Raw genomic sequence first — 10050 nt, forward strand, 5'->3', positions numbered from 1 at the left:
AGGAGTGACCCATTCCTCAAGGTTAAGAAGTATTGAACAATTCTGCGCCAGACCCGGCGTTCAGGACCATGGAGAGCATCCTGAGAGGTAGAGGCCCTCTCCCAAAACACTAAAAGAACTTGGATGGCTTGTGGTGGGTATAGAGAGCTGGCTGAAGTGGAAGTAGGGAAGAGGTGACGTGGAAAGTAAAGAATATAGGGAAAGATCATTCCCAGCCTGGCCTTCCTAGGCTGGGTGACTCTGAGCTGGGACTCAGAAGTTTTGCTTCCCTGCATCAAAGGACCCCACTACTGGCCCCAAGGAGAGTGGGAGGCACAGCAGCAGCAGCCTGTGCTCTGCGTGCGCAGCTCTGGAGTACAGCTCTTGCTAGGGAGCCCTGAGAACCTCTGTGTACAGAATGCAAAACTAAACACGTGAGCAGATAATGGTTTTAATTTTGCTTTTTTTTTTATTATGGTAAAGTACACACAATATAAAATTTACCATCTTAATTATTTTTCAGTGTACAGTTCAGTGATACTAAATTCAGGTTATACTTTTTCTTAAGAAGAGTGGAGTGACCCTTGGGCAGTTGTCGGGGAGGCTGCGCAGGGTGTGTTATGTGTGCACGAGGGCGTGCCCATAGGGCAGGGGAAGTGGGAGTTAGGGACAAGGGTCCTGTTAGTCTGGTTCATTCTGGCAACTGCAGGCAGGGAGAGACGGTCAGGCAGAGACTCCCCTGGCCCCAGCTCAGGTCTAACTGGACTCAGGAGTCTTCTCTTCCCTCTAGCATCTCCTTCTGGATGGAGCCTGAAGCCAGATTTCAGGAGCAGTCCAGATGTTCAGGGGAGACGCAGGGAAGTGGAGCAGATGGGGCCTGGGATTCCTGTGGGGGCTGGAGGGAGGAGGACAGCAGCTGGAGGATGTGCTGGGGCATATGCTGGAGCCGAGGTTGGCTCCCCTGTGCCGGGGCATGTGTCGCAGAGTGTGCCTGGGACCTGGGCAGAGAGCAGGCTAGGTCGGCTGGCCCTCGGTGCTTTCCCCGTACTGGCTACTAAGATCTGTCCCGAGCTGCCTCTCGCTGTTCGCAGGGTGGTGTACCCTTTGCCACATGCTATGCCAGGATACTGAAGTGAGCAAGACAGACCCTGCCCGTGGGGAACTCAGTCTTCCCCCCAGTGCAGAGCTTTGGCTTGGGCTCAGAGAACTCACCCCTCTGTCCCGAGTCCAGAGTGGCCAGTCCCTCTGGCCCGGAGGAGGAAGGCCTTGCTCGGAGGCCTGAGTAAAGTGACCCAACCTGTCCCCTCACTTTCTATCCCAGAACCCCACTCCTCATCTTCTTACCCAGAGCCTCAGGTTGCCCTCGCTTGGGCTGGCAGTTCACGTGGTTCTTGGGAAGGTGTGGAACAGGGCAAAGGGCTGGAGTCGAGAACTGGCATGTGCCTGCCTGTCCATGAACTGGGGGCCCACCCCCTTTGCTGCCTCTAGCTGTGGTTGACTCACCATCCGCATGCTGGCCTGGGACCATGGTCACGAGTGCAATTTTGTGGATGGGCACACGGACGTGCTGAGCAGGAAAGCACTCATGGAAGGCACACCCCTTCACCAGAGCCAGGATTTGAACCTAGATCATGTGGCTCTGGTTTTCTACAGTTCCTCCTCCAGGTAACGTGGTCACGATGGCTCTGCACCCCAGCCAGCTGTGTAGCTCTGGACAAGGACGCACTTTTTCCTGCGGGACCTCCATTTCCCCATTTAAAAAGTAAAAGGCCTAAATAGGATTATCTTGAGAAGAGCATGTCTCTTTCTGCTATCCTGTGATGATGTCACAACTCCCTCAGCACTGGGGAAGGGGGCAGTGGCCCCAGACTGCACTCTAGATGGAACTCTGATTGAGGGTGAGGCAGTGACCAGTCCCCCGCATCTGAGACCCTCAAGGCATCCCAGGATGTCCAGGTGGCTATAGTGGTGGGGCTGCCATGGGCAGGGGTGTGGCAGGGGGGAGGCCAGGCCCTGAGGCGAGCTCTGCCTGCTGGGGAGAGAGAGTAGAGGAAGGTCTGGGCCAGAGAGTGGGGCTGTCTGGGTAGGCCAGCGCCAGGCGGCCAGCGCCAGGCAGCCAGAGCCAGGCGAGCACAGCAGAGCGAGGCCCAAAGCTCCAGGGCTTTACAAATGGATTTTGCTGAAATGGAAATTTCCACCCATCCCTGAAATGAGCCTGGCAGTGAGGCCAGGTCTGGTGGGGCCGCAGCAGCTGGGGACTCGGACAGGGACTAACGCCACACTGTGGAAGCCCCTCAGATGTATTCACCCCTCCCCCTGCCGCCCCCACGCCTCGCCTCCTCCATGCCTCTCCCCTGCTCAGGGCCTCTGGATCCCCAGGGGCCTTCACAATCCTCTCACCTTTTCATACTTCTCACTTTCTCCCTCAACTACTACTTCGTGCCTCTTACACCCCTACCCACCTGACACTCCCTCCACCTCCCACTTGTCCTCACGCTGCCTTTTTGCCCTTTACACCCGCCTGCCTCCCACACCCCACCTCACACACCCACACATACCTGGCACTCTCCCCACCTCCTACCGTGTCCTCACACTGCCCTTTCACCTCTCACCTCCTCATCTCCCTCTTACCTCCAGTCCTGCCCCACTCCCCATGCCCCCCGCCCCCCCCATGCACCCTCTCACATTCTTCACACTCACCCACCCTCTTCTTTCACCCCCTCACCTCACCCCTCCCTGGCTCACCTCCTTCACCCCTCCCACACTTTCCCCCTCCACTTGTCACCCCCATATTTACACTGCACATGCTCTGCTCACATCCGTTTCTGGAACCCTCTCCTGCTGCTGATACTCCCTCCCCTCCCACGTCACTCCTCATTTCACCTATAGGAGCTACCTCCCTCCCTCATCCCTGAGCCCCTTCTCACCCACTTCTAGCCCTCCACCAGTGACCGTGGGAGCCCAACAGCTCCTGGTGAGGAGCTAGGCTCTAGAGTCAAACTCCTAACTCGCCCCCTCCTGGCTGGGTGAGCCAGGAAATTACCTAATTTCTCTGGGATTCTGTTTCCTTATCGGTAAAACGGGGTTGACTACTTCCCCTACCTGCGGAAGGCTGTGAAGCCTGAGCAGGCCACGGCTTGCAGAGCCCTTGCCCAGCTCGCAGGACGTGCAATGCGCTCCACGGAAGCATTGACCTGGTTTGTTGTCGCGTTGTGGTTAACTGATCCTTTGGGCCAGGCCCTTTGCTGGACAGTGCTGAGTGGGAGTGTGTGGGTAGAGTGTGTGTTAAATCGAAAGAGCAGGTGAAAGTATCACAGATAGTCAGTGGGGGTGGGGGGTGGAAATCAGGGGTGAACCCTATCAAGCAGGTCCACAGGTGAGGATAAGGATTATGGGATAAGCACTAACTGGGCGCCTGGGAAGCCTGGGCAGCTCCCAGCCCTGAAGATGTGTCTATGAACGCCTGGCAGGGGCGTGGGCTTCTGCTCCCAGATCCCGCCCCAGACGGACTGGACCGGACACATTTCAAGGAGCCCGGATGCCCTCTCCTCCCTGGGCCACAGCCGGCCACAGCCAGCCACAGCCACTGGGGTCAACATGCTCTGTCTGTGGACAATGGGGTGTGGAGAGGGGGGAGGGGTGCTGCCTTCTTATCACCCCTCAGGAGCTGGAGAGGCAGAGGACAGGGGGCTAGATAGGTTGGGGAGAGTCCCTGGAGTGGCATCACTGGCCACCTGCGGGGCAGGTGGGGAGAAAGGGGTAAATGCCAATGGAGAGGGACAAAATGTAGAAGCCAAATGGGGGAGGCAGGAGAGGTGTGGGGCTTGACTTGCCATGAGTTCCTTTGGGGGACTTCTTGCTCCAGGTACTCAAGGCCAGGGTGGGGGTGGGGGACTAGCCTGAGCCCTCAGGAAGTTGTGAAACTGGGAGAGTGTGGGGCCCCCTTGTGCAGAAGGCCTTCTGGAAACCGGGACAAGAAGCTGGGGCAGGACTAAGTGGGGATGGTCCTGAGAGCTGAATAAATGGGGACGCCTTGTCAGAGAGCTGGTGACAGGACCCCATGTGGACCTGGGAGGGCAGGAGAGAGGGGAATCCGGCAGGAGGGGGGCATCTGCAGGCAGGTGGGAAGGAGCTCCAGCTGCTCCCCAAGGGCAGCTCCCATGGAGCACAGCCACGTGCCTGCATCCTCTAATTACATGTTGACTTATTACTCATTATTAATTAAACAGGAACTTCCTCCTGCCCCAGCCCCAAGTGCTGGGCACCGGGCTCAGAGCCTGGGCTGAGTCAGGCCACCTGGTGGAGAGAAGAAGGTGTGGGGGTGGGGTGGAGGTGGCAGGTGAAAGGAGACGCACGGGAGCAGTCATTGGGTGTCCACTCTGATGAGAAGTGACCCTGGGTCTGGGGACTGGGAGCAAGGAAAGGGAGAGTCAGGGACATAGAATTTCCCCAGGGGGGTAAGGGACAGGGACAAGGAGCCTGGACATGAAGAGCTGGAGAAAGGGTGGAAACTGTCAAGGCTGGAGCCCGTATGAGAGGCTGGGGCAGCCAGGGTTCCTGTGCACCAGAGGCGCGCGTTCCCCAACACCGCACCTGGGGCTCGCTCCTCTGAAACGGGGGCTGTGTCATCAGGAACGCCCAGCGCTGCGGGGGAGGGGAGCGATCGCGGGGGATTGAATTACCTTTCAAGTCTAAAGCCCGGATTCTTGCAGGCCGCCAGGTGGGCGTGTGCACACTGTCCCCAGAGCATTGTGGGATGCGAGCTGTCACTAGGGAGCCACAGAGGCTGGTGCCAGCTCCTTCAGTTCCAGTTTCCTTTCTACGGGCAAGGAAAAGAGGAGCCTATGGCCATGGGGATGGGCAGAGTCAGGGGAGGGGACAACAACTGACCCGGCTCTAGCCTGTAGCCCCCCCCACAGGACTGGGGGGCCTTGGTTAGAACCAACTCTGCCATGTTCTAGCCACACGTGACACCTCCTTGGTCTCCTCATCTAAAAAGAAGAAAATAATAATGACAACAGCAGCATGAGCTAGCCTGATTATAGCACTGTGCTAAGCACCTTATTTCTTTACATCGTCACACACCCCTATGTAGTAAGTATGATCACTCTCCCCATTGCACAGATGAGGAAAGAGGCTCAGATAGGTTAGGTGATTTTTCTACAGTCACACAGCTGGTAAGTGACAAAGTTGAGACTCTGACCCCAGAGCATTACCCTGAGTTATGTATGGTACCCATGTCTCAGGGGCCCTGTGAGGGGTAAAAGGATAATGCACATAATGAAGTATTTAGCCCAGCGCCTGGCACACAGTGAGTGCTCAAGAAATAGTAACTGTTAATGTTGTTACTATTTATTCATCTCTGCAGGTGCTCAGAGTTTGCATTTTATGCTGCTTAGGTACCTGGGGGCTGAGGAGAGGATGGAGAAGCTGGTCATGGGGGTGGGGGCTGGGAAGGCAGCTGCAGGGAATGTGGGTGCAGGGGCAGGTGTGCTGAGGTGGGAAGGGGGTGCTGGATGCAGAAAGCAGGGGAGGGTGGGGCAAGCCAAGAAGAGGATACAGAAGTGAGTGTGTATTTACACAAAGATTTTTGCTGGCCTTATTCACATCTGGTTTTCCCTGGCACCCTCTGGGAACTGGGAGTCAGCGTGACTTCAGAGGCTCTAGTGCTACCACCCCAGCTCGCCTGCACCCACTGGGCTCAGAATACCACCCTGTAGAATGGGGCAGAGGGTGGGGGTCTGCCTCTGGAGGTCACCGGAAGGGAGTGGGAGTCCCTTCCAGCTGCTGGTCTGTCTCCTCTGCTCAGAGCTACAAAGAATGGGGTTTGACTCCTCCATCCGGTCCACCTCCACATCCTGGTCTTCCCTCCCCCGTAAGAGGGCAGGGGAGTGTGAAGAGCTGCAGAGGCTCTGAGTAGACCCCCTCCTTGCTGCTCCTTGACATGGTCACCCAGAGAAGCCCTCCGATGGAAGGCAGCTCACAAGGACCACCAGGAGGCTGCCTGGGGCACCCATCTCTGAGGGGTGCTAAAGCTTCACTGGTCACTTAATGAATTGGAGAAAAGAGTATTTACCAGGGACAAGCCTCAGGGTGGGATAGGGGTTGGCAGGAACACTTCCATAAGCTGCTGGGCACAGAGGTGGGATCCCCAAGGGGCGCTCAGGCTTCAGCAATTGTTCATTAAGCTCCTTTCAGAGGAGGGGGACCTGGAGAACCAAAAGGCTTTGGTGGAACTTAGTGGAACTAATGGTGAGGTTAGGGCCAGAGCTGAATTGTTTGGGCTGTTGGAGGAGAGGCTGAAGGCTGCCGCTGAGGAGCACCCACCTCGCCCCAATCCTGCCCAGTCCCTGTGCAGCCTCTCCTCCAAGTAAATATTGAGCAAACATTGGTTTGAAGAGGAACTGAGTTATTAGCCTGCCCTTGGCTTTCTCATCTTTCAGCCCAGCCCTGTTGCAAAAATGCCATGATGATGGCTCTACTGACTCCTTTTCTGTCCCGGGTGGTGGCTGCCTTCTGTTCACTCATTCATGCATTCTTTCACTCACTCGCTCGGCAGACATCGCTAGGCGCCTGCTAGGGTCCAGGCACTGGGGATGCAACAGCAAACTGCTCCTCTCTCCCACCGCCCAGCACCCCATGTTCTGTTGACCCAGCAGAGATCTAGGGTCTCTTCTGCACCCAGATGGGATCAGGGTGGGGGTGGGGGATCAGAATAGGACTCAGCCTTGGACTCGGACCTCAGGCGAAAACCATCTCCTCGGATGATACAGAACCAAGGCAAAGGTGTCTTCTGTGTGCCTGTCCCCAGCCCAGCAGCGGCTCCTCACGCCCTCAGGACCTGGCGTGTGCTTATTTATATGTTCACACTCTGTCCAGCAAGTGTGTGTGTGTGTGTGTGTGTGTGTTTCTCTCCAACCAGAGCTCAGACTGGGCAGCTGGCCTGGGGTGGGCATAGCAGAGGGGAACAGCAGGGGGTGCCGGGCTCCTCCCTCAACCCCACAGAGAGCACTCCTGGGCCTCTCTACTGGAGGGGTGTGTGTAAGGGGTGCTGCCTACCAGAGCCAAGCACCCAAACAGGAGTCTAAATCAGCCATGGTTTCTCTCAGTCACAGGAGAAGGGGACCTGCAGGAAGACCAAGAGGCAAGAGGGACTCTGAGGCTTGAAAATCATCCTCAGAACTGTAAGAAAGACACATGGAGAGCACGTGATCCCCTCCCCTGCCATTGCCTCCGAGATTGCTCCACTTAGCTGCCGGGGCTTCCGGGCGTTATTCCAACACGGAGAGGTATGGAGGCGCCCCAGTCCTGGAGCCCTGCCCCTCCCTTACATGGCTTGAGGGAGAGCCCTGAAGTCAGGTCTTCCACTCCTCCAGACAGTAGCCCTGCCCTGGACCCTCCTGAAAGTCAGAGACCAATGAGAACATTCACTGAGACTTTGGGGGAAAGGAGCAAATGCCCCCCTTCCCCTCACCCCCGGCGCTGCATCTTGGGCCAATGACAGCCACAACAGAGGAAGGATGTGGGACGCTGCTGTGGCTGGCAGGGGTGTATATAGGGAAAACTGGGGGCTGGGTCTCACGTGCCAAGAAGTGGGGGCTATGTCTGCACAGGCATCCCCCTCCATACTGTCTGACAGCACGAGCTGCGTCTTTGCTGTGTATATTTTTAGTCGGAACTGGAAGGAAAGGAAGTTTGGGGGCCATGCCACCAGCCTAGCTCCCACTTCCAGCACCCATGCCACGTGGTGCGAGGGTGCAGGAGGAGCCCCGAGGCCCAGCGCCTCAGGAGGGTGGGACGGTACTCCCGCCCACTGCCAGCACAGGTGCTGGGCCTGATGGCTGTGAGGAGGGGACAGCCTCTGGATTGAGGGCCGGGGCGATGGGCAGGGGTTGCTGCCTCCTTTCCCTGCCTGAACATGCAGCTCTGCACTAGATCTTTGGCAATGAAGGACAAGGTGGAAAAGAAGAAAGACCCAGTTTAGTCTCCTGAAAATAGAACTTTGGTAGCTCTGAGGTGCTTGCTTTTGTGGCTCTTTGAGTGGAACCCCCTGCTTCCTCCTTCAAGGTTTAAACGCCCTGCCCTCTATCACAAGGTGATGGGGGCTGGCTCTTCCTCAGTAGGAGACTTGGATGAGGCATGAGCCCCTAGACCCTCCTCTACCCAACCCTAACCGCAGAGCTGGGGGCAGAGAGGGAGGGCCTTTTCCATGTCCCCACCTCCCCAGCAGTGGAAAGGCTCCCTGGCTAAAACCCTATTGCTGCTGCTATTATTTCTGGGGGTCAAAGAAAGGGAGTTCAACTGGCAGGAGGGCATAGTTGTTAGAGCTGAGGCTCTGCGTTCAGACGGACCTGGGTTCAAATCCTGACTCTTCTACCTACTAGCTGTGCGACATTGAAGAGGTGGCTAACCTGCTCTACATCTATCTTCTCATCTGCAAAGTAAGAATAATTATAGTGCATGCCCCATAGGATTGCTAAGGATTAAATAAGATAATGTGAGAAAATGCACACAGTAAGTGTTCAACTGTTAGTTGATGGCATTTAAAGAGCAGATTCAGCCCTAGCCTGGGCCTGAACCAGACTGTGGCTGATTTTAGGCCCATGTCGCAGAGATTTCCTCTGGGATCTGACTGACTGCTCACCCCATTACTGCCCCCAACGTCCCAAGCAAAAGGCAAATATGTAGGCCACCTTGTACCTTCAGAGCTGAAAACGTTGTTCCCTTTAGCCATCAAGGGCAGGGCGGGGGAGAGAAGGCCGGGGGGCAACTCGGGTGAGGCTGCCACAGGGGAGTGCGCACAGATGAAAGCGGGAGACTCACTGCACATTTTGTAAGAGTTTTTGTGGGTGGTAAAAACTTTGGAGGAACAGCTGGGCGGGGTACACAGACAAATTTCAGGGGTGCCCAGGAACCTCCAGTATGTGTATTCCAGCAGAGGGTAGCTGTGAGCAGATTCCCCAAGGGATCGAAGACCCCGTGTTGATTAAGAACTACTCTGGACTCCGGTCCGGAGGTCAGGAGGCCTGGCTGTTAGATTTCAGCTGCCTCTCACTCTTCAGGCAGCAAGCTTCCTCCTTAGTTTCCCCACCTGCTCCATGAGAGGTGAGACCAACTGAGGTCTGGGGTCCAGGTGGGGCATCTCCAGGTTCTCTGGAGTCTGGTGAGAAGTAATGGAGAGGAGCCTGGGAGGCGGGTTCCCAAGAAAGTGGGAGGGGGACCTATCTCACCCCTTCCCAGGAGCCGACTTGGTCCATCAGCCAACATGTCAGCCAGCCAGCCGACAGAAACTGAGCTGCATCCCTCCGCCAACCCGGGAGGCTGTTGCCATAGCAACTTCATATTTATCCACTTTAGCTCCTAATTAAGGGGAAAAGCATATAACATATTGGATGTCAAGGAGGCTTTGTGAGCCTCAATTTAGTGGCCGTGCCTGGATGTCAAACTCAAGCGTGATTGCTGTTAATCACCTTCCAAATTACCAAGACAGGTCACAAAGGGAAAGGTCCCTCAGTCATGGGGACAGCTGGGCCCAGGGGAGATGATGTGGCGGGGGTGGGGCAGGAAGAGGGATCTGTTCTGCATCATGACCTAGGGGTGCTGGGTGAATGCTGACTCTGTGGGTGTCCGATTAGAAGGTCTGTAGGGACAGTGGGTAGATCTGTTCCCACTGACCCTGAGTCAGGGATCTCCACCCTGGGGACTCACAAGTCAAGGCCCTTGGTCTATAGACAGGGACTGACCGATGGATGAACTAAGAAGCATGTAAGGACCATCTGGCGGCCTATGATGTCAGAAAGGAGACTGACAGCTGACCAGGGCTGGTAACTGCAGCTGAACGGATAGCCGGATGCGTGGATGACTGCCACATGGTAGGTGGGCGACGAGGGGGCTGCGTAGGAGGGACTGGCAGGGTGGCTGAATTCACTGGCGCATCTGCGATCTCTCCAGGGAGCGCCTGGCCTCTCATCCCGACTCTGGACCCAGGGCGTTCTCAGGTGCCAGTTAGAGCAAGCCCTGCTGCGGGGCATCTTGCCTGCCATTGGAGCTGTGCCCAGAGCCACGTCCCTG

At 56.4% G+C, this 10050-nt stretch overlaps 1 long non-coding RNA gene across 1 annotated transcript; it reads right to left on the bottom strand.

The window, feature by feature from the left end:
* Positions 1-461: 461 nt before the first annotated feature.
* LOC123478153 (uncharacterized) lies at positions 462-4720 on the bottom strand. Its single transcript, XR_006653287.2, has 3 exons — positions 4662-4720; positions 3082-3234; positions 462-874 (listed from the first exon to the last, which is right to left on the bottom strand). It is a non-coding gene; the product is annotated as an uncharacterized lncRNA (long non-coding RNA).
* Between the last annotated feature and the right edge of the window lie 5330 nt (positions 4721-10050).

This window comes from Desmodus rotundus, chromosome 10 (genome assembly GCF_022682495.2).
Source record: "Desmodus rotundus isolate HL8 chromosome 10, HLdesRot8A.1, whole genome shotgun sequence".
In the NCBI taxonomy this organism is placed as follows: domain Eukaryota; kingdom Metazoa; phylum Chordata; class Mammalia; order Chiroptera; family Phyllostomidae; genus Desmodus; species Desmodus rotundus.